This window comes from Anabas testudineus, chromosome 6, assembly GCF_900324465.2.
Source record: "Anabas testudineus chromosome 6, fAnaTes1.2, whole genome shotgun sequence".
NCBI classification, from domain to species: Eukaryota; Metazoa; Chordata; class Actinopteri; order Anabantiformes; family Anabantidae; genus Anabas; species Anabas testudineus.
In genome coordinates, this window is record NC_046615.1 from 7,201,686 (window position 1) to 7,227,134 (window position 25,449).

The 25,449-nt window shown below is 40.4% G+C and overlaps 1 protein-coding gene across 2 annotated transcripts in view; it reads left to right on the plus strand.

The window, feature by feature from the left end:
- The window catches only part of tspan9a (tetraspanin 9a), a 138,050-nt gene that overhangs the window by 33,043 nt on the left and 79,558 nt on the right, over nt 1–25,449 (plus strand). For both annotated transcript variants that reach the window (XM_026366626.1, XM_026366625.1), the window contains exon 2: nt 4,402–4,453. The gene's annotated coding sequence lies outside the window, so the exon portion shown is untranslated. The remainder of the gene's footprint in view (nt 1–4,401; nt 4,454–25,449) is intronic.

Consider the following 25,449-nt stretch of genomic DNA (forward strand, 5'->3'; position numbering starts at 1 on the left):
AAGATAAAATAATAACCTGTTAACACAGATAATTGCTTTTTTCTTAATGTGAAAACATGAAGTGGAAATTTTCAGATGTACCAGCAAGCTAAATGGTAACAAGCCCATTATTACAATCACCTTGACAGTCCAAATTCAGTTTCTTCTGATCTCTGCCCATTTAAAGATTCGCTTTGTGCTAAAGCTATATGCTGACAGCTTTTTTTTTTTTTTCTACAGAAAGTAATTGCATGATTAAGGTTGTGCATAAAATTCGGCCCTGCCTGTTATAATTGAGCCTCTGCGGGAACCTCCGGGCTTGTACATGTATTTCACCATTAAGAAGTGCCACATAGTTTGGTTCACTGCTGGCCAATAGCTCCCCCACAGCCCCCCAACTTAACTTCCACATACATCAGCCTGCAATCAGAGACTGGCCAAGCTGCCCACTGTCTTGAATTACAGAGCAATTCACTCTGCCAACTACCTGTGCCTTAGTCATGCAGATTTCTGATGGAAATTGTGTGATGTCCATACAGAGTTGGAAGAACAGTGGAGTTTAAAAAAAAAAAAAAAAAAAAACTGCCAAAACTGTCTGCCCAGCTCAAGATCTTCCATATTTCCGTTTTTCATTTTCACATCCCTGTGGTGTCTTAAGTCAGCGCATGTGTGTCAGTGCGTGTGTGAGTATTTGCTCATGTGTCAATGCTGGTTGTACGCTCCATGGAAGGGGATCTGTTTTGGCTCCCCTCCAGCATTCCTGGGCAGAAGCGTAATGCCCTCCATGCTGGTTCGTTCTACTATGAACGATGGCGTGAAGAGTCCAAGCTGGGTGGGACTGAAGCACGATGACAATGTGAAGAGACGAGGGACTGAGAGTCCGATCTTAGCAATGCAGCTGTCGAGGATTTTGAAAGTGACATTTTCCCCTCTTCCGTACAGTAGTGTCGGATTAAGGCAGCGCGGCCCTTAACCGTGGAGACACTTTGGCCTGAGAAACCTTGTAACATGCCAACGAGAGGAAACAGAGTGGGAATGATGGTGGAAAGAGATTTATCTGGACAGACAGATATGGAGGGACAGCTGCTGGGTGCAAACGTCCTATAGAGAGAAAAAGGAGGGGTGGAGAGAGAGAAACAGAAAACATATCCACAGTCATTCATATAGATGATAGTCGTTTGGACTACCCTTAGGGTCGTGTTCACAAAGCAGACTCTGCAGTATCACAGCTGCAGTGCACAGTGGATTTCTTACACCGACAGATACTCACATGCAGGGCTGTGAGGCATTGTGGGACACTTATTTGGACCTCAAGGCTTAGTCAAGGCACGATCAATAGCCTGTCATCTCCATAAACAAAGGAGCGATACCTTCATTTTTACCTGGCCGTGCTTCGTTCCACACCCTGTAATTTCAATTTAGCCGTCCACCACCCCAGCTGTGCTGTATGTGGAACAGAGATTAAGCGCCGAAGTGCCTGAGTTTATGCATTTGTGCAAGAAAAGCAGCTTGAGCGTTGGAATGGATGGAACGCTATCTGCAGCATGTTGTTCATAATCCTTAGGGGGTTTTAAACCTTGGATGGCATGATTCACAGATGAACAGCGAAGCTCACATAAAAAGCTAAATCAGCCTGGTTCACACTAATTCCTGTAAATGCATCGCATCTGGACTTTTGGCATCCCTCCCAATAGAACTTCCAAAACCAGTCCAATCAGGCGAGTGTGCAGCATAGCCTCAAGTGGTATTGTTAGCCAATTGCTGCCCTTTTTTTTATGTTTAAATTGTTATAATAAACACTTTTTTAAACTCACATTTAATCTTGAACATTATACATAGCCGTGTTACACAGTGTATGTTTTTTTTTTTTTTTTACCCCCCCAGGCTTGTCTGGCAGCACTGCATTTTGTGAACACTTCCTCAGTAGAGGTTCTCAGCTGACTTGCCGACGTTGGCCAGCGCTGGCTGACACTACCTCATTCACAGCTGTGTGATCTCTGTATTCGCCACAGCTGCAGGGCTCTGCTCTCTCCCATGAGACAAATGATATGCCATTACCACACACAGCACAGCGTTGACTTGTCTCCGTGTCTCTTCCCCGGTTTTCTTATTAAAATAGGGTTATTTGTTTTCACGCTACTCAATGCAAGGCCACATTCTGTCTGTTTAAAAAAAAAAAAAAAAAAAAATGACATGATGAGTTTAAATCTGTTGTGTTTTTTTTTTCTAGATTGTTGATTTCATTCAGCCTCGAGAACAGAGCACCATGTGTTGGAATGCCAAGGTCAGCTTTCTTCCCCTGTCGGATCTTGAAGAATTGCGTTTGAATGCTAAGATCCAAACTCCCCACAAAGCTGTGAGAAGGCTCTCTGTGTCCGCTGAAATACTGAATGTCTTGTGTGTTCCTCAAGATAACAAGCTATCATCATAGTTGCTGCAGGATCTCACGCAGGCACACATCTGAAGCGCTCGTCCGCGCACACGCTGCATGCGGACGCGAGCGGGGTAAAGGGCCACAGATGGTAAATATAGCTCACAGGGAGTGAGTGATCACATCTCAAGCCAAATTACAGTCTGTTTATAGCTATAGGAACATTACAAACTCTGCTGTATGATGCCTGATGAACAGAAACCCGCGTCTATTTTCTCAGTGTGACTTACTGTGGAAATGTTGTTCCATCAGTCTGCTAAATGAATGCTGACAGCCATCTTGTTTTTCCCATGGTCACTGTTTAGAGTTGGCAGTCCAGTTGGCTGTTGACAGATGCCCGGGGAACAGTAAGGATGCAAACTTGTAATGATGAGGAGTAATGATGTAATGTAATTATATTTGTTTTGTTACACAGCGTGTCAGTAGAGCCCCAATTAATTCTGGCTGCTAATGGGAGGAACAAACTGCTGTGTTTTTGCCCGCTGTGTCGCTCTTTGGTTTATTCTTTCTCTCTTCAGCAGTTGGAACGTTCTTGTTCAGCTGATCTCTCTATTTTTCTTCTTCTCTCCCCCTTTGTTATCGGTCTTTCCTTTATTATCTAGCAGTCCATACTTTCTGGCCACAGTCACACAAATTATGCTCATTCTCTTCTCCCCACTTACCTTCTTTGTGTTCCTCTCGCTCCTGTTGTGCCCGAGCGCCCTGCCCAGGCGCACGCTGCTTTTCACTCCATGTCTGACCTTAGATCTTTTGGATGTTGTATCTTTTGATAGAAATCGAAAACCCTGAAGCTAATTCATTCCATCTTGTCCTTGCCTTTAAATCCTTTATGTGATAAATGTGTTTGTAATGAAAAGAGGTCATGAAACAATAGGGGAAAAGTAGACAATTCTCACTGGTATAGTAACATTCATACCTGACTAGTGGGATACAAAAGTGGACAGTCATCATTGTCCATCAGTCAGGCTCGACACATTTAGCCATTATGCTCGACTGGATATTGACTTTGCCCCCAGCCAAACCCTCTCTTGTGTATGCATGAACATTTCAATTCACCATCGGTCTTCTTGGAGACAACATGACATTGCCACACAGAAAGTGCCCTGTCCTTTGGTGAGCTTATGCAACAGCTTCCACAGCAGATAGAGGGGAAACCTTAGCCACCAATATCACAGTAAAATGGAAATTAAAGACTGTGCCCTCGTAAGTCATCCTGTGGAGAAGAAAGTGACCCTTCTTATACAAGATTGAGGTGCTAAATCAGCCCGCAGACACTCCCTGCTCCTCTCATCCGAAGGTGCTCCCGGAGAACCATCATTCATGCCGGAGAGCAAGTGCTGCACTTTGATATTCTCTGTACCTTTCCTTGGTTGTGTAGCTCTATGTGCCCATGTCTTTTCTTTTTTTTTTTTGGTACACCAGTGTTTTTGATCTCGGTAGTGTGCTTGACAAAGAAAGCTCTGGAAGATAAAGAAAGGGAATTGCATATGTGCACGGCTGCATAGGTGAACCAGACCAACACATTTGCTTTCAGGAGATGTGTCTCACCTCTACGCGTTTCCCTGTGTTTGTGTTGTGACTTGGTTTTCTGCCGCAGCATGCTTAAGCACTTTAGGGGCTTTACTGTGTCTGAGTGAGGCTCAGACCCGCTGGTTGACCGTTCTGTAAAGTCACTGGGAGACAACTTAGGTTTACTGCTGTGTAACCTGCTGTAAACGCACTCTCCCCAAAGGTTGCACTGTGGACCCTGTTCAAATTTTAATAATATCTTGAGGCTGGTCGCAGACAAGTTTTTATATTCCTGTTTTATTGTTTGAATAAGGGCGTTTCACCACAACACTACAGTTCACAGGGTTGAATGAAGGAAAGAGTGGGAGTTAAAACATGGTTGCCTGATTTATGAAATTAGTAAATAAGTACAAATAAATAAAATTCACATTGTAAACCCAAGATTTCACCGACAGAAACTTACTGACTCACTGTTTTTGCAGACCTTTGCCGGCTCCAGCCTGAGGTGCCGTCTGTCTTCCTACATTTAGAAAGGTAAGATTTCTGCTTTTACCTGCCACTTCTTTCCTCCATCTGCTATGGCAATCTGTTAACATAGAGGCAAAATGAAACGGAGAGTTTCTAATTACCCAAGAGCATTTAACAGCATCCCTCCATGAACATCTCCTGTGTATTGCTCTGTTTTTTTCCCTAAGAGGGTAAGGCACTTTATCTCACATTAATTCAAACACTTCTTTAATTTCAGCACACACTGTTGCACCTGGGATTACTCTGCACGTAGAGTGGGTTAGGATACAGATGTAGCAATGATAATCTTGTCCAGATTACAGTAAACCTTTGTAAATGTGAGGATGAATCCTTCTCTGTGCAAGGGTTACACTGATAATCATCCGGCGCTTGCGCATCCTGTTGCGTGGTACCAGTGCTTCAAAGAGACATGTAGCTTAAAGGGGTTAACTAAAATTAGCTAGGTAACAGATAACCTGTGCCTTAAGGTCAAAGTGGGCGCTGAACTGTCAAACTCTTTGACGGGGCCTGTGGTTGAAGAGCTGGTAGAAGGGGGAGTGTAGAGTGAGAGAGACACTGAGATGACCAGAGAGTGAGAATGGCTTCTGTGCTATTCATGCAGGGAGATAAGTGTTTAAGAGAACCCGTGTCAAGGTGTTAAGTTCCATGGCCGAAGATTATTCATAGGTGTTTGGGATTGAAAGGGTCAAGGTTTTGTGGGTTCTATGTCACGCTCTCACGCCTACAGTGTATCTCAGAAATCTAAGCATCTTGTACTAGGCTTCACAGTCAGGGTGTCCAGGGTGTTTAATCACTATGTTATTTTATGTTTTTGAGCACATGGAAGAGCCAGATGGTTCTTTTCCATGGTAATGTGTCTTATAGTTGTTTTTGGAAAGACTTCAACACTGGAAAGATCTCTATATAGTTACATATGAAACGTAGTCTCGCCTCTAGAGCCGACATCTTCATGAGTTGACTGTCTTTGACCTGTCTGCCCACGTCCTAATTTGCATTACCCTTGGTACCCCCAGGTCCCTTGCCATTTATGAAACTCTTTCTACCATTTATTTCTTATAACATTTAGCTAAGTCTTTCAACAGTTTAGTCATCATAAGTAGATAACTGTCATACTTCGCTGTTCACTTGCTAATTAAATTTTACACATTTCTGTGTGAGCTGAGACAGGATGTTCAGGTATTACCACATGTGGTAGTAAATCACAGTTGCTACCTTGTAAAACTAGTTATTTCACAATATTCATATCAGGGATGGTCATTTCAAGCTGAAATGCTATTTGAAATGCTCTAGGAAAATGAGAAAAAAACTGTACACGAGCTGTTCCATCATGCACCGAAGCAGAGGATTCTGGATACTGAACATCAAAACCTTGATGCTTTGAATAGAGCTGCCTGTCCACAAGTAACCTTTTGTCAAACTCCTTAAAGCTAAACATCTTGCTCACGGTGTTTGTGTGGTTGTGTACAGAGGACAAATCCCATTACGAACTTATCACCATTCTATTATTTATGGACCTGTATATATCAATGTAAATATACTGTATATCACAATGTAAACATTAGAATAAATGCTCTGTTATAGTCCTGCCTAATAATGCAGCTGAGCTCTACAGCACACTTTAATAGCTCTAAATTGCCTTAATTTCACTTAATGCCTTTTTATGATTTTATGAAATGTACGTCTCTTTGATGGCTCATTAGACTCTTCATTTCGCCATCTTGTTATTGATTTCCTACTTTAATTAAGTACTGGTAGCAGATTACAGATATCTTTTTCCAGTAGATCAAACAAATGCATTCCCATGTTATTCTAAGCTTAAACTAAGATTTATAAAACAAAGAGTGAGATGGAAGTGGGCATGGCTAATGTCTGAATCAACATTAACTTGTCTTAGTGTGCAGATTTATTTCTAGTGTTTATCTGCTAATTTAACTGTGTAACACCGGCTCTAAGGAGTTGTTGTGAAATGTGATGTCAGACATGAGCGACAAACTACATGCATCCATGAGTTGTGTTCTTCTGTGGCAAATCACAGCTTTCAGAAATGCCACAGGTCAAAGCGAGCTAACAAAGCACTTTAAAGGCTGACTACCTCCGAAAGACTCACTAAATTGGTAAACCCAGTAGCATTAAGGCTATACACAACCCATGAGGCAACAGTCTTTGGAGAAGACTGTTACATTGGTTCATTGTTCAGTGGAAGAGTGTTAGCGTGTCTGATGCTGTGTTGCCAGTGAAGTATTTGCATTTTTATTTCCTTGGCCAAACAGTATCACATGCACTAGTGGTCACCAGAGACTTTGTATTCCTGTCTTTAATTGGCTATTGATTGACTCTGCTATGGCAGTGGGAGACAATAAATTACCGCCTGGTTGGGAGAGGGAGGAAACAGACAAGTTAAGTGTGGGGGTGTTAGTGTTATTCTGAGTGTCAATTTAGGAGTTCAATTATTTATACGTGTCTTATTTTTATGTATGTGGCAAGGATCAGCGACGCAATGCATGATGAAACAAAGCCAACAGAGGCCCTGTTTTGGACACCGTTTATTTGCATAGGTCACTGCACGCTGATTCTGTTTGGGGGGAAAAATGATGTGAGCATACAGATATGAATTGTATATTTGAAAAGGACGAGCTATTCAGTTTGAGCCTCAGAGCGTCTCCATTTGACAGCAGACAGCAGGCTTCTTTGTCAAAGTAAATAATGCGACATTATGTATTTATGTCTATTTGCCTGCGTCCTTACAGTATGTGTAGGAGTGCATGAATTGGTTCTGTCATGACAATGCAATATGATGCTCTTTTGAATAAATATCGCTGTTCTTTGGGTTGTCCCTGACAAACATTTGCATTTCATTGCAGTTGTGTAAGAAAGCACCGGAGAATGGTGTTAGAGATGGAGAGAAATTTCTGATTTCCTCATTCTTGAGGGTAGTTTTCCTGCCCATTTGTTCCTGAGTGGAGTCTGATCATCAGAGCCTTCTTAGCCACCCTAATTCAGCCTTCATATCATAAATCCCCAATTTTTTTTTTCTTTAAAAAAAATATTGCATGAGTAATGGTAAATGTGACTTTGCGTCTTGAGGGTCTGTCACGCTTAATTAGAAATCAAATTACGAAGGAAATGTCCATATTTCTAGAGTTGTCCAAAGCACAGCTGTCTGGAGGTGGTGAACAAGCATGTGTTGGTAGAAGTGACTAAGCAGTTGTAAGAAATTATTGGAATGTATTCATTGGTGTGTTTAAACATTTTTTTTTAATTCATTTGCCCATTAAATAAACAGTAACATACACAGATATACTCCCTATACTAGATACTAGATAAAAAGTTTGCATATTTTAGTGAATGAATGCTAAAGTTTTTACTTTACACTCCTCGTTCCCACCTGATGCAGTCACACCGACGCCACCGTCGGCAACACATCAGCGCGATTGACCACACACAAAGTCATCCACAGAAGTTAATGGACCACCCTGCTACACGCAGACATACACACACATCTCATGGAGACGTCTACCTCTTGATTGTTTCTTCAACCTGTTGCTTTGTTCGGTCAGTCAGTTCATCCAAACTGCTTAATATAACCAGTCGGTGGAGCCAGAGAAATCTGTGAGCAGAATTCCACAGCTCTGTCATCCTCAAACTTTGCTGCTGCTCTAGGCTGGGAACTATCCCAGGAATGCCCTGTCCTGCTGTGTTGCACACATCCAGGTCCTGTTCCTGCAAATGCAGCTCGGCTCAGATGGGCTTTGATGCTAGCCTTGCACGTGTGTGTGTGTGTGTGTGTGTGTGTGTGTGTGTACTTGTAGGCTGTGCATGCTTGTAAATGTTTGTGTGAATGCTGACAGTCAGCCAGCGCGGGTATTGATCTGTTGCCATTCCGACTGGAGCCCAAAGGGCAGGCTGGATCATCTGTCAGTATACTGAGAAGGGCATTACAGCTGCACTGGCCTTAGATCACAAATCCCAGTCTGAGAGGTTTGAGAGAGCCAGAAGGATAGAAGCTGTTAAAGATATAGTGTGTGTATGTATGTTAATGTACGCATCTGTGCTTTGCCTCAGTTTGCTCAATGAGCTTTGTTGATTGAGACAAACAGACCCTCTCTTTAGGCACTGTGACTGAAGACAACAATCAGAGCTGACCTTCTCACCTCCATGACCACCCACATGTTCCAGCCATCCACTGCTAATTGCGTCTCTGTCTCTCCCAGCATCTCTCTCCACACCTCAGTGACAAGACAATTACACACCACTCAGACATAATACAACATAGATACACATCGACTAAATTGCTTGCATATTAACAGCTGCATATATATACTCTACTCGTATGCACGTAGCCCCAGGGACAAATAATACAACATAATCATGTTGCAGTTCTGCTCATAATGACTGTAAAATGACTTCAAAGGTTAAAATATCTCTTTCTAAGATAAGAATGCGAATTCAGCTTGGTCCAATGCTTTTCTCCTTCGTAAGACCTTTAGTGACTCTGCTTTTCTGATCTTTGTCTAAATTCTATTTCGTCAGGCTCCCATACTGTTATTGCCTTCATTCACAGGCCTCTGGCATAATATCTATCCACTGCAATCACGACTGAGATTAGTTTTGCTTTTAAGTTGACTGAAAAGCAACAAGCACTATGTTGTTTCATATGAGATACACGGGGCTGATGGTATTGATGAAATCCAAGGTCGCCACAACTAGTCTTGCGTGACTCCGCTCTGCCGTGCTCCTTCACAGTGATTATTCCATTACTCTAAATCTTCTAAATCTGTTCCCAGCGCACATTTAACACGCTGATGGGTCTCTGTGTTGCTTCAGTTTAAACGTTTCATGACACCACCAGCCTCAGAGTGCGGGAGCCGCTGACATTCGTCAAGCAAGAGTGCCGATAATGGATAGTCACAGGCCCATTTGTATTTGTTTGTCTGTTACCTTTTCATCCCGGCTAATGGATAAACGACCTGTTTGCGCGCTGACGCATGTGCTCTTTGCGCGTGACTTTGAAAATGACGTCGTAAATGTAAATGCATGTTTTAAAGGAAACACTGTAGGTTTTTATGTTTGCTTCGAATAATCGCATGTCAGCGTCAGTCAGGTATGCTGCCCTGAAACACCTAGAAGTGAGTTTGGTGCCTTTTTGATTTGTAAACATGATGTACCATGAATACCACACACAGAAATAAGTAAAAACCATCTTACCATCATCTGTATCATCATGAGTTTGAATGCTGCAGTATTTGTAAGATGAACATTTTTCTTTACTGTGTTTTGCATGAAAACTCAGAGGTTTTATTCAGTTTGATTTGCAAAATTAAGGTGTTTCATATGAGTCATTGCGTTCTATTTCTCCTGTGAATGTTTTATACAGCGCGTCCCCAGTGATGGATGTGGTCTTACACTGTAACTCAATCAGTTCCCACCCTATATGGCAGCCCCTTAATAACACTTGCAAACATGCGATTACAGCTGTATGCATATAAGTCTGAATGCCTACAATCACATGCAGGTTGTATTTTATTGTTTTATTTCCACCTCCTTCAATTTACATGTCATCTTCTCCTACTGTAGTGGTGGCCTTTAATTCATGCCCCATCCCCTGCTGTTGTAGCTAATAATCTAATTAGTTTAAAAAAAAAAAAAAGTCTTGCATGTGTCTGCTAGTAATCCTGTCAGATCCAGTCTGTGATTCCTTGACCCAAAGACTGATAACAAAAGGTTATTTCCTCTTGAGGGAGACTGCACATTTTTCACACCGGGGTACCAAATCAAAACCATCTCCTGTGCTGAGGTATCGACCGAAAACAGGGTCGAGATGAGTTACAGCCTTTTGTAAGAGTTTCAGGTTCAACAAAGATGACACATATCATCTTGTTTGTCACGTGTAAGCATGAATATTGATTGAAGAGCTCGATATAAGTTGAACCTCGTTCAGTGGAATCTTGCACAAACTTTGGGTAGAAGATTGTTTTAACCCTTAAATCCCTTAAGTCTCGTCAGCGTACATCACTTGAAAACTGTCCATTTTCACACATCATGATGTAATTGCTTACGTGCATTTTATTCTTAACACCACACGTGTGGTTGAACTAAAGACCAGTGTTTGAAATGGAGCTTTTTGTGGAATTTCAGTAATCAATTATCCTTAAGTTGGCATTGAGGCAAAACCAATGAGCAGACTAGTCCATTGATTTTGAGAACATGACAAGGTTGAAAGAGATTGATTTATGTTTAAAGCAAAATTCTTATACTTCAGAAAAGATAGAGATATTTATTTAGCTTTTCTTAAGAAACCTTATAAAGTAACAGTTCATATAAGTAGAGTTTTCTGAACAAGTGGTTTTCTGAACAAGGCTGTGCCTTTTTATTTTCTGAGTGTTAATATTTCTTGCTTGAAAGTCACAGAGCACAGTTAAAATGTGCAAAATGACCAGAAAAAGACACAGAATTACAAACAAGACATCCAGTGACTTCATATAAACAAAGCGACCTGTGTCTTTCAGTGTGAGTGTCCAGAGGAGACGGGGGGGCTCTTACTTTCATTTCTCATAATTTGTTCATGGAGAGATTGTTACTGAGATCATCATTATCTCTCACTACAAATGAAAAGAGCAAAAAAACAAAAAACAAAAACTGTCCTCAAATATCCCCCAATCCTCCAAGTGGAACATTCATTAGGCTGCAGCATGTTTACAACACTAGCTGAGTGTTTCTCCCACCATAGTCTGTCTGCATTGTGTCGATCCTGTTCAGCTGGGAGTTACAGTACAATATAATTCAGCATGATGTCTAAACAGATCTGCATGTCGACATGGTGAATGCATGCACGGCATGTATGAAACAAATAGCTTTTTAATGTGCAGGGCTTGATTGACTTGAGTATGGACTAATGTTAGATTTCAACCAATGATGATCCAGAGTTTTTTTTTTTTTTTTTGCTTGTTTGTTCTTGTTGCGTCAAGTCCTAAGTGCATTTGAGTGTGTGATGTATGTGTGTGTGTGTCACAATATAAGATGTTTACAAACATCTTTCCTCCATTCAGATTAATGTATCACTCCCTCTGAATTTGATTCATGTCTATTTACTGCTGTTGTCCTGTCTGCGTCTAAAGCTTTAGTCCATGTTCCTTTTACTTTCAGTATGACTGTACACTCACCTCCATTTGAATCCACTGACAATAGACACCTCTTGTTACTGGAACAAGCTTACTTGTATCACTGTTGTATCTAAATGGAATATTCTGTTTTCAATAGCAACATAATAATCTTTTCATGAAATGATGTCGACACTGTTGTGATTTGAGATGATAAAATTCTTTTAAACAAAGGATTATACAGTGATGTAGGTCTGTGGCTTCCCTAATCCGTCACTGGGCTAGAATTGTGTTTGCATGTTGGGGTAGAAGTGGGGGGCTGGTAGATTTGAAGCAATCATACTATGAATCTATGTATAGACCATGCAGACAGACAGATGGCTAGATTTTAGTGATGCTGTTGAATATTGCACTAATACCAAGGATCAAAGCAGATCAGAAGCAACCTTTGACCTCAGAGACAACACTGATGACAATAGAAAGCTGATCTGGATAAGATTCAGTTCAAAACGATAGTTAGTGTCAGAGGAATGTTAGAGTCGGCACATTTGCCTCTAATTGCACACAATTACATCCATAATGTCAAGATATTCAAACTGATGCAAACAAACATGCAACAAGTACACAATTAAAATGCTTGAAGCGAACTAAAGCAAAACGTTCATGCTCATCTCCAGGCGATGAATCTAATTTCTAACTGTGTTTCTGGTGAGTTCAGATAGAGGCTGAACTATCAGTCAAACACACATACAGTAGAAGAGTCACATCGCAGTGTCCTTTTGCAGTTTGCTTAGAGCTAATGTCTGAACAGTTGCTGTTTAGTGCAACATGAACAACGTAACGGATGTTCTGTCAGAACACACTGCAGGGTTGGGCAACAAAACGCTTGGTTAAGGTTAGGGAAAGAACAGTTGTTAGTGATGGGTCTGAAAGTCTCTTTGGTGTAGTATTCAAATCATCTATTAAAGTAAAAGTAAAAGTAACAGTACCACAGTATAAAAATACTCTGTTACAAGTAAAAGTGCAAATTAAATGTATTTAATGCAGAAGTCTATTTAACATCCATTAGTATGAAATTATTGAATTTGAATTATTGATTCAGGAATGTATAGACATTACTAATGGCATTTTAAGAAGTAAATGTGCAGTCAGGTAGTTAATTCATAATAATGCATCATAGGTATTAGCTTTTTATATTTTGCAAAGAACTAAACATTAAAATAAATGTAGTGAGGTAAACATTTAGTCATTTGCCAAATGCTTGAGATAAGTCTCCCACATGGAGGGCAGTGAATTTGCCACTGCACTATCCAGCCCTGGAGTTTATATACATAAACTACATCATATAACATTTCAACCTGAGACACACCAGGGTAAACATAAAGTAAAGTACCTTCAAATTCTATTTAGGTACAGTACTTGAGTAAATGTGAGTGTGAATGGGGTTGTTAAGCTTGGTTCAACTTGTGTCTCCTGTCACTCCTGCAGCATTTGCATATACATACAGACCAGCTGCCCCCATCAGTAGGAAGGGGTTGATGTGAGTGGGCTATGGTCTGCTTTGCAAGGCTCCTCATCTACTGCCCCAGCCCAACAATGACCACATCCCTTTGGCGATGAGCCCAATAAACAGATTTTTGTCTTGCACTCTTGCAAGTAGTTTTCAGCATTTAAACGCATACTTGGTATTTAGTTATTCCTATTTATGATGCACATCCACTGCTCTCCAACACATCAAGGTCCTCCTGTTGCCTCCTGTGCCCTATTGAAGCACCATGCATGCCAACACATACAGTATGTTTGTGTTCATATCCTCTTAGAGCCGACAGAGGAGGGGAGAAAGAGAGGCAGAGGAGGGAAAATCAAATGGGAAGTTGTAGACCTTTAAGTGCAGGGTGTGTGTGCTTCAAATTGCCATGAGCTGCCACAAAAATTGAAATGGAAACCCCATCTGGCCATGAGAAATCCATTGGGCTTTTTTTTTTCTATTCTCCAACCTCAAATCATATATTCCTGTCTTCCAGGTGGAGTTATTATTTTCCTCTGTCATAGTACAGTACTATAAAAAAGTGCTTCTTCCTTTTTGCCCTTTTAAAAGATGTGTGAAGGCGTATGGCTAAAGAATTAATTTCATTTTTTTTAAAGCCCTGGAGTTTATATACATAATGGTTTGGCTTCTCCCTGGAAACCTTCGAGGCTGAGTGCCTGGCATACAGCATCCCCTAAGGTGTGTTAAGAATCTATCTGGTCCCACGCCTAACAGTATTCATCACAATGTAAAACGCTGTGCCTCTGCAATGCATCACAATCCGGCCACAGGGTCACTGTAAATCATAACTGCAATGCCCTTGACATCTGAATTAGCGCCATAAACTACTTTTTTCAGACATAGTGGATAGTTTAAGATCCTTGTTGACCACAGTGCATGAGTGTGACTGAGCTGCAATGTGTGTGTGAAGCTCTAGTGAAGGGTGCACTGGCTAACGTTATAGCAGGCGGAGACCGTCTGTGCCTATGTCTGTCCCTGGCCTGACTGAAGTGATTTATGGACTCTACCTGTTCAGTGGCTTTGGTCCAGGCTTGGTGTGGTCTCTGCACTGCACAGCCCAGACATCTTGATGAGAGTCTCCTCTGTTAAAGTGCTCTACCAGTCCCTCATTTAACGCATGCAATAACGCACAGTGACGGCCACAACTGTGCATCTGGTGATTTGTGGTGCATTGACACTGATCAGGCATGTGCACAAACGCGTGCAAAACACATTGTGGGAGCGGGTTTAAGAAAAAGTTCTAAAGGAGGACATTCGTCATATTAATATTTAACAGTGAGGAGTGAGTAGACTTGTAGATTAGTTGTGGAGCTCCGATGTGTCCAGCTGGTTGCACACTTGCACCAGCTCTGTGTGTGTGTGTATCGGCTCTAGTCCCCCATAGCGCACCACTCAAAAATCCTGACTATAAAGCAATGGTTTATAAATTCAAATCCCAAGTTAAATTGAGAGTTTCATTTCTGCTGTGTTAATAAAACAATAAGCACAAGTTCTTTACACGAATGATTATTCTCACTGTCTGGTGTCATTTGTATGCTTGATGGGAATTTTTTTTTTCCTCTCTGGGGATTACAGAATAACTTCCCGACAATCCTCTGGCTACTGTTAGCTTGCTGAATAGCCCGCAGAGGTACAGCCTGCTGAAAAACCTGCAACAAGCACAGGGTGCAGCAGCTTTGGCAGTGGATTAAATACAAAGCCTTGGGCATTTGGAATAAAATGCTCTAAATGGATTTGGCCTGTACTGTTTAAATGGAGAATGCTGCTAATAGCTTTTCATTAACACAGGTCCATTGCCTGCATATTTGGTGATAGTTCAGTGGACCCCCATTAGACAGAAGGCAGATTCATTCCCTTTACCAGGCGGTAATATTGATACAAGTTAACGAGGGTTGTGTAGATATTGTGTTTGTATTGTTTTCTGTGATTCCAAGTTTGAAATGGTTTATGGCTGTATTGTTTTTGGATGATGTTTATCCCCCAGTTGTATAGTTCATGGTGGTCATAATGCGGTCAGCAGGTAGAGTATGAAAACACAAAGTTAAAGAAAACAAAAAGTGGTAAATGTGTTCACAAATAGTAATATTTATCTTTTTTAAAATCTGAGTGCCATTTGTTCATCAGGAGAAATGTTTATGAAATTTGAATATTGGTTTTTGCTGTTAGAAATCAACAGATGGAAGCATAACAAATGCGTCACTTGATGATACAGGACCAGAAATATAAAAAAATAAATAAATAAATAAAAAAAAGGAGAAAATGAACTGCCAAGAAATGTGTCATCAGAGCACTGTCATGCTGTGACCGAAATAAATGTGGGAATAGTTTCACAGTTGGATGTTGAGAAATATGTTGTCCAAGCAAAGTAGCCCGTGACTCATAAGGGAAGTGGTCAAGACGGCGTCATATGACAGAAAAGGAAAGTATCAGATGCAGCAGAGGATGATCATCTGCAGCAACTCCTCACTTGGAGTTTTTCCAAGCATTACCAAACTGTTGAAGCTGGCATGTGAAAAGAGCTGTTTGTCCTATGTTTCCTATAATAAACCTTCAGTAAGAGTCATTCATTATTTGCTGCTCTCATCTTTTTTCATCTGTGCCGTTTATAACTTCCCCATTTGAAGTCTAAAGCCTAACTCCAAATTACCCCGATGCCATAATCAAATCCACAGAAGTAGTACTTGTACTCCCAACAGTAACTAAACTGACCTGTGTGACGCATTTTGTGCCTTAGAGAAAATCGGTCATTGATGAAAGTTCTCTTGAACCGCTCTTACATACCACTTAGGAAACAAACCTGTTCACATGAGTGGCTCTCGCACAAGGCTCGCTGTGTGTGCTCCTCTAACATACGAGGATCTGCTACAGCGCTCGCTCGTCTGTCTGCCACACAAGCCTCGGCGGTCAGAGTCGGAGCTCTTGTGATTCCACGCTGTGTTTTCTACATCACGACCACCTACAAGCCTCACACACACACACACACACACACACACACACACAATCCTCTCGGTGCTCTGAGCAGGCCTCACGCCGTTCTCCTCAGCAGTCAGCCTGTAGTCTAGATCAGACGGTGCTCCCCTCATTGGCCGGCTCAGACGCAGACATCGAGCCTTGTGGCGGCGTTTTGGGAGAGCAGCTCTCGATTGTTTTGTTGCAGAATCAGACATCCCGTATTCAGGGCAGGGCCGTTTCATTAGCTTAATGCTTCACCAGGTTAGAGGCTTCATTAGATAAATGCACCCTTTCATCTCTAATCAGATCAGCAAAATCAGATCAGTCTGTATCATCAGCTACCTTTTTCACATGGTGGAATCTCCCGCTGTAGCAAATATTGGAAGTACGTTTGCCGTCCCGTGAGATTTTGTTTTTCTCATAATCCCTTTTTACCTCTCTCTCTTACTCTCTTCTTTTCATTCAAACTCCGTTATTGCTTTCTCCGTAAAAGAATTGCGAGTGCCAAATATGTCAAAGAATAGCTTTTTTCCTCGTGGCCCCCGTTCACTCTGCATTCTGCAGGCTGCCACGTCTCTCTCTCTCGCTCTGCGTGTGTTTGTTTCCTTTTTTTTCTGTTTTCTCATTCATTCTTACCAAGTGCTGCAGTCACGGCGAGGGATGAATCCACAATTGGCCCAGAGTATTTCTCAGAGGGTTAACTCTAATGAGAAAACTCAGTATTTCAAAGTTTCATTCTAAAAAAAAAAAAAAAAAAATCATTCACATCTGCTTAGGGCTGGTGTGACTGTAGCCTGCAAAGTCAGGCCTTGTATTGAGTAAATGGAAAAAGCTAAGTCAGAGTGCAGTGGCTAAGCATTTTTCTGCATCTCTCTATACCTCACAGTGCTGAAGGTGTAAGGTGGCTGATAGACATTGTGCAACAAAATGAAAGGAAGTTCTCCACACTGTCACCAAAAGTATAAAAAAGCCCACCAGGTGTCTGTGTGAGGTGTGGGATGAAAAGTTCTCGCAGCTGAAGCTCGTTTTAGCCTCTCTTTATCTCTCTGATGTTGAGCTCATGGGTATTCTTGAACCTCTGACCTTATGTTCCTCAGTCCATTCTGTCCTGCTCACATGCTGCCTCCATCCTCCGGGGAGATGGAGGTGAAGCAAATTGATGAGATGTGCCGGTAGATAATTTTATAATGTTGCTAGCTCGTCATGTTTTCCCAAGCAGGAGCAGCTCTCGCCTCTCTGTCTTTATCAGACTCATGGACATGCAGTGATGCAGTGCAGATTAAGCTTTTTCTTATGTGTATAGGTATATTTTTTCTGTGTCCGCAAGGTTACAAGGATATTTCAGAACTTCTCAAAGTTATGATGTCAGCACTTTTTCATTGCCAGACTTTTCTTAAATACTCAATATGGGTGGTTACTCTTCCTTTTCATCACATGCTAAATTGTCTTCTGCATCACCTCCTGTTCCAGGATTGATGATTGATTGATGAACTGCTTTTGACTGGTAATGATTATCAGTGACTATTAATAATGGTAATAATAATAATAATAATAATAATAATACATAATTATTAATAATAAAAACAACTTTTATTTTTCACCATGCATGTAGTTTAATATAGTGCATGAACACCAAAGTAAACTCTAAAGGAGATAAAAGAAATCTAATTTATTTGGGTAGTAATCAATGTTTTGCCCTCGTGTTTGTGTACAGAAGTAGAGAGTGATAAATAAGTAATATGAACTAAGCCTGCTTTCCTTTGCTCTTTAGGGAGCTGGTGTGCTTTTCTGTGTTTTTTTTTAAGTGAACATATTGGACTGTGGTCAGGGCGTAGAGTGTACCTTTATAAATACAAACAGTGCTCCAATTATTATTAGAATGTCTTCCTATATTTAAAATGCTCAAGAATAGAACTGTGTCCTATACATTTAAATAGTTTAAATTTTCATGTTTTACTCCAGCACACTACATTTAAAACCTGACCAAAACACTTACTTGAATATGACGTTAAACTGCTGACTTCAGCTTTTTAAGCATTTGATGCTGTCATCCATTGTGGATGAGCAATGTATGAATTGTACCTGTAGCCCTTTTTATACTGTTTAATAGTTGTCTTTCCTTGACAATGCAGCAGGGTGCTTACTGAAAACATGCAGATTAAGCAGCAAAGCAGCATTTTTCTGCCCAATCAGTGAAATGTTCTGGACCAGCATCATCCGTCATCTGACCTCAGTTGAATTTCTTCTGTTGCTTGTCCTAGTTAAAATGTTTCACACCTGCTGAGAATTCATATAAGATAAGGAAACCAGAACTTGTTAATCCTATAACTGTGGTACGAAATGTAAAATCAGTTGTTGTTCTGTACTTGTTTGTTTGTTGTTTTCAAATGGTGTGTTAAGCTCTAATGCACACAAGAGAAAAGGCTTATATGATAAGAAATACTGTAAGCAATGTGTTTATGGCTTATGTAACATTGTCCACCCAAAACCACTTAAGAGCTGCACTCTTAAAATGCTCACTCCAGTTGTTATTGTAATGCAAAGTGACACAGAGATTACCGATTTTACATTAATTATTACTGACTACAGCACCTACACAACAGACTTTACCTAACATTACCTAACCATATACAGTATGTACTGTGTAAGGTAGGAAAATGTCAAATACAGTAAATACAAATCATTTAACTGTATTTTCAAAAACAGATGTAAATTTGTTTCTCCTCAACAATTTTTGTGATTAAAGCTAGTTTTGCCATTCATTCATTTGTATCTTTAAAATATAGACTTTAAAGTGTCAAACTTAGCTCGAAATTACGTTTTTTTTTCTGTATCCTCCTGAAAATGACACAGTAATGCACATAACAATAAAACTGTAATGTTTCTGATGAATGGATTCCTGGCAGGCTCTCCCACTTTCTCTCTGTGGGTGTCAGGTAACTGACAGCAAGCAGAGTGTAATGGAATACATGCACTGAAGTGAAACCGTTCCATTTTGGGAACAACGATGAAACCAACACTTTTGACAAATCCAAATGAGGGCCGCATGTTTACGGCAATAGATCGTCAAACTGGCAATTTGCGAGTCTGTATATGTTGTTTTTCACGATGTATAAAAATGAATAGAGTCAAATGGTCTCCACTGAAAGAAGAGTTTTGTCATTTCCTGTTAAGATCACTGTCCAGACTCAATGCAGACTGGGACCCAAATTTCAGTATTAATCCAACCTTAGCTAGCATTGGTCCCATCTGGACTCTGCACATCTAATTCATTAATTAGCAAACTTCTTAAAGTTAGATTTTTCTATTAAAAGTGACAGCGTATAACAAAAATTGTAATAAGAATTTACCTATGGAAGCATTTTGCATTTACAAAAGACCTGACCAGACCTTCTTTCCTTCCTCATTTACATTTCACAATGCATAGTATCAGTCCAAAGGGACCTTCCTCAGCTGCACATTCTGATCCCTATACTCCACCATTGTCTCAAAGTAGTGGTTACTCTCCAGAAATCTTACTTCATCCCCGGTTTTAGGTCTCAACACATGGCTCATGGGGGCAAATTAGCCTGCTCCCTGCTGAGGGCCTTTGTTAACATTTCTAGAACAAGGTCACAGTCATTTTCGAGACTGAAATGGCAATGGTTGTATTACAGCCTTCAACGTGGCCAGAGCTGACCTGGAAAGCTATTTAAATACAGTGACGTCTGAGTGGGTCACCCGGAATGGCACTCATGTAGGAATGAACTAGAGCTCATTCTCTTACATGGTAGTTACTTAGCAAAAGGTGAACCTCCTGCCAATCTGACCTAAGTCACAGCAGGACAAATGAAAGGGCATTGCACTGAGGCATAATGTTAGGATTGTAGTGGTTCCAAAGTGCCCAGAGAGTTGGACCAGAGACATTGCTTACATACTGCTGGAGAGAGTATTTCAACCTGGAAGTGGTCCCACACTACTGGACAGGTCAGCAACTACGTAGCAGCCAAGCAGGGAGGCCCAGTGTGTGTGTGTGCCTGCGTTCCACTGGGACTGCACCTGCCTGCAGGGCTGCTACCATCCTCGTTAGGAAAAACAACATTACATCAAAGTGAACAGTGACTATTTATCCTGCGCACATGTAGACTGAGTGCAGGAGGCATTTAACTATGACAAGCAGCAGTTCCAAAGGGAAAAGGGGGGGGTGGCTGTAACACAATAACTGAATTCTGGTACAAATAATACATCTTTTGAGTCAGTATAGCTGAGGGAATATAAACTTGTTTTACACCTTTCACATTCAATAAAAAATGCTTGACTTTTGAATGCATTTCACACGTCTATGAGATGCTCAATGTACCTCTGAGAAGTCTGTCTGTTTAGTAGACAGTGTGTATGGAGTATTAGTGTCTACTGTTTACTCTTAAACATAATAAGGTGTGTATATTGTATCATTGGAAAATGCATTACATACATACTATTATCAAGTGGACGTTAACAATATGGCATTAATAGGGTTTGCAATGGCTTACATCTCGTAGACATATCCAGTTTATGAAGTCCATAAGTCCATTTAGTCCAGCATTTTACATATTGGGTATATATAAGTTTAGGGAATAAATATGAGTTTCTCCATTTGCTTTATTTCATTGCCACTTACTATCTAGTCATCCTTTGTCGGTGTGCTTAGCTGTAGCCATTTTTGTGTGATAGTTTTCTTAGCTTGCAGCCAAAAGTTTTTCAAAAAGGCGTTCATCCTGTGCCTCGAGGTTCTGAGGTTTTTCCTAGATATAATATGACCAAAAAGCCCATTGCCTCCAGCATCCATCAGTTAAGTCAAGATTCCCTTGAATAATAACAAACAAATCTGATCTTTAAGTCTTTATTAAGAATAACTACAAAAAAAGAAACGTGTGTTGTGTGTCATTACCAAATAATTCAATCTTAGTTTAATCAGTCCACAAAACATTTTGCCAATACTGATGTAGAGTGTCAACATGCAAGCGTCAGGAGTTCAGCATTGCATAAGAAGCCTTATGGTGAGAAACCAACGGGACTAGAATGGTCTGTCTGGTCAAATGGAGCATCAAGGGTGACCATTAATTAAATTAGTTAACTTAATTTATCATACATTATTGGTAGTAGAGCAATGGATAATATTTCACCTCTTAGGACCTAGCATACACATGCATGTACATCACATTTTGGGTTCTTGTGCATGCAAGCTGATCGCAGCCTTTCACAAATAGGTGTAAAAAGTAAAGGGGATAACTAGTTTTTAATGCAAAATGTTTTGAATGTGTTATAGGTTCATGTTCTTGTATGAAGAAAAACACGATCCGGGTGGTGTTTTGTTGACTTCATTTGCTTTCCACACAGATTATTGTGTGAACTGATTAAACCCCTTTTCACTCGAACTTGTTAATCTGTAGCTGTTTGGGAGGTTTTGCATTGCCGGGTCTATGAGAGACAAACTAAAAGAACTCTTTGTAGGACACGTGTTAAACGCGCTTACTCTCACTTTGCCAGTATCTTGACACTCTGTAAACCTGACGTTGTAAACGCTTGGTTTCTGGAAGTAGATCTCTATTGACGCTGTTTGTCTTCTGACTGAGTGAGAGGTTTGGATGAGAGTGAAGTGACAGAGTTATCACATGGTTACAACAGATGCTGAAAATTATAGGGTGAAAAACTGGAAACAGAGTGAGCTGCACTTCAATGCCCATGTACTGAGCTGTATATAGTAAAGGCCTGATTTACTAAGATCCTAAATAGCGAGTACTAAAATCGTGAAAATTGCGTGTTTCATTTATGGGAGTTTTGTGGCTGATCTTCTGAGAATACATGGTGGTGACGGCTATATTTAAATGAGGATTTGGCATAATTATAAACACAAAGGTTCAAAATCCACAGTGTGCTTTTTTTATTATGTTGTTTTTTTCCAGGTGTCATCAAGTTTGCACATATAACTACATCAGGTTTACAAAAATAAACAACTGACAGAAAGCAGTAGTTGATTAAACATGAACTTAATGGATATTTATCTCTTTTAAATAGTATAGCTTAAGATATCTACTCTCTACTCTGTTACTCTGTATTCATGCTCTCCCCAAGATTCTTTCTTTATTTGGATTCGGAGCTTTATTTTTGTCCCTCTGCAGTCTTACTTGTTTAAGGATCTCTGTACCATGTTTTCCCCAAGGTCCATTTGCACTGCCTCCTGAAAGTGGCTGAGCCAGGCCTAGAGCCAGGAAAATGTTTGCCCTTTGAACAGTATCTTACTTTAAAGCAAGAGAGTCACTTAGAAGTAAAGTGTACAGACATCTGTGGCTGACTTAACTCATAGCTTTAAAGCTTTTAAAGATTTTTTTTTTGACACCAGGTAGAGCTCCTTCTTGCTATCATATTTTTTCCCCTTTGAGGACATTATCCAATATTCAGTTATTTCATTGTAGCTTAGATTCATTTTTTTCTTGTGTTATAGGCAGTGTCATTTCAAATAGCTGATTCAACCTCTGAACACGATAGCAATTAGATAGCATGTGGCCTCTATTTTAGCCTGCGTTACCCTTGATGATTGCAGGGCTCATTTTACATTGAATCTCATTCGGAGTAATGGAGTTGGAGATGAGATTTGGCACTTGGAAAGAATGGTAGTGAATCCATGCATCCACCCAGCACCTTCCCATGAGTGCACGAAACACTGCAAAATGAAGGTAGAAAGCGAGGAATGTGTCGTAGTGGTTAAAACGCATTTCTGTTTCCTAAAAGCTCCATCCCAAGTACGCCATTTGATCGTGCCAGTTCAATGAAGTGGATCAGTCCCTGCCCTGAGATGAGAGGAAATGTTAGCACTAGTGCCACCAGCCCTTCCCAAGCCGCAGATACAAATGTCACATTTACACGGCCCCTTCTGTCACAAGTCATTACTGAAGAAAAAGGAGAAAAGGGAGTCATGGGGGTGCAAATTGGCCACTGTGGGGTTTTAGTAAGTTGCAAGAAATTTGCATTCATTTTTAACAAATATTATAATTTCTCAATTAAAGAGAAAAAAACCCTCAACACCATCTTTTTGCTCTCATAGTGTATTTGTATGTGTGCCATTTTGTTTTCTTCCAACAAGCCCAATTCAAAACAAGCTAGTATCAACTCTGAACTCACTGATCTACTGTCTTCATCTACAGTTAAGTCCATAAATATGTTTGTTTGACATTTGCACACCACCACATACCTACATATTCTACAGATGATTGGTTGTGGGCCTTTCTGCCCTCAGTGCTGTCTTCAGCAAGTGAAAAGCATTTTCTATTGGGTTGAGATCAGGTGACTAACTTGGCCATTGAAGAACATCCCATTTCTTTTCTATGTGAAACTCTTTGTTAACTTTTTCTGTATGTTTTTGGTCACTATCTATCTGCAGCATGAGGCACCATCAGTTTTATATTATTATATTTGGCTGAATCTGAGAGTATAACCCTTACACTTCAGAAATCTTCCTGATTCAGCTTCGGGTTCGGCATCTTGTCCAAGGACACTTTGATGAGAGAAAAACTGGGAATCGACCACTGACCCTGCAATTGATGGAAAGATACTGCTCCACAGCCACATCTATCATTCTACACTGAATAATTACACATCTCCTTTTATCAAATTAAGGTCACTGGTCAATTTTTATTGAAGCAACCTTTGGCAAATCGTGAGCAGATTAAAGGAGTTTGAATAAGTTTCGATTATCTCCATCTGCTTCCTTTCATGTATTACATCATATTTTTTGTTTGAAAATACATTTGTCTGAAAAACACTGTATAAACCTATGCTTGAAAACAGCTTGGACACAGCTGTAGCATTATTCTTATCTCCCTTTTTTTTTTCTAAAAAGGTGAATAATGTAAAAAACAAAAAAAACAGTTGCCTTCAGGAATAATTGATGCTCTTGCTCTTTCACATTTCAGCACCAACATGACCGCACGCATCCATATTTGAGTGAGTACGTAGGATTACATGAATGTGCGTGTCTCCTTCCTAGTCATGTAAATGGACATGAACTTAGGTAACCTTTCCAGCTGATAGGTTTCAGGGTAAGACATGCTGCAGCATAGCTTGTCTCTTCAATTTTATGTCCTGGTGTCACACCATCCCTGAAGACTACTGTCATTTCCCATTTGTCACCACCTAAACATTAACATGAATTTCCTTCACATTGACATTTCTTTTTCTATTGTCTACACACCCTGTAGCTGCTCTTTGTATCCTTTAAAAAGCTTATCTTAGATAAGCAAGTATGATAGCTATGGCTTAAAACAGGACTTACATGTTACTGAAACTGTGGTACCATACTGTTGGTATATCACGAATGCTTTGGTACCATGGTGTTGGACTGGACTATGTGTAAATGATGAGTACATAGATCTACATCTGATACATACACACATACGGGCGTGCATACAGTAACTTAATGATTTGTTATTGCAGTTTATTACTGCATTTGTAATGAAAACACTGGCGAGGCAGGATAAGACAACATTAGATAGTAGCAGTGTGGGGAAAAAAGGAGATTTAGCCATAAGCCCTCACTGTATCAAATTTACCAAGCCTTGCAGATCCCTTGTCAAGTGAGCTTACTTCTTAACCCAGATATTAAAATGCATTTCTATTCAGAGCACGCATGAGGAATGGTCATTGTTGGAGGAGAATATATATGTGCAAATGTAAGAAAATGGCATTTTGGCAAAAAGAGGCAGACAGCTCCTGTGCTCATGTCTGTGCATCTGTAGAGGCTCATGTAGATTTGAGTGGTGTTCTGCACCGTCTCGAGTGATGTGACACAGGCTGAAAGCATGACCAATCATTTTTCATTATTGCTTTGCACTAGTGTCCAGACTGTGCAACCCAAGGAACAGGTGTTTGATGTACTGTACGAACATTAGCAGGTTGTGGGGTCTGGTTTTCCGTGTGTCATTCTATTACAGCACATCTCAAGAGTTGTGTATTTTCTCACTCACTCATTACACTGATGTCTGGAATTAAAAAAAAACACAAAAACATCTCCACTCTTACTGAATGGTAATAGTGTTTTCATTGCAGAACAAAACCTCTGGCACATCATGTACAGAAACTGCTGCTGCTGATGAGTTATGAAGCAAGTGTAAGGTGAATGAGGCCTGGTGAATGCAGTGTATGCTAAACATTTAAATACTCAGATGTCAAGATGAGATGCTTTTTAAATGAATCGCGACTGATAATTTCCTCATTTAAATCTAACTAGAAGAATTACACTGCAAGACATTTGCACTTGACATACTGCCATCTCAGAACTGTCAGGAAGAAAATGTGTCTAATTAAATCTCTATCTCTATGTTTGCAGTGGCAGTGCGAGCAACCCTGATGTTGAAACCCTGCCAAACCTAATATTTGACTCTGATGCA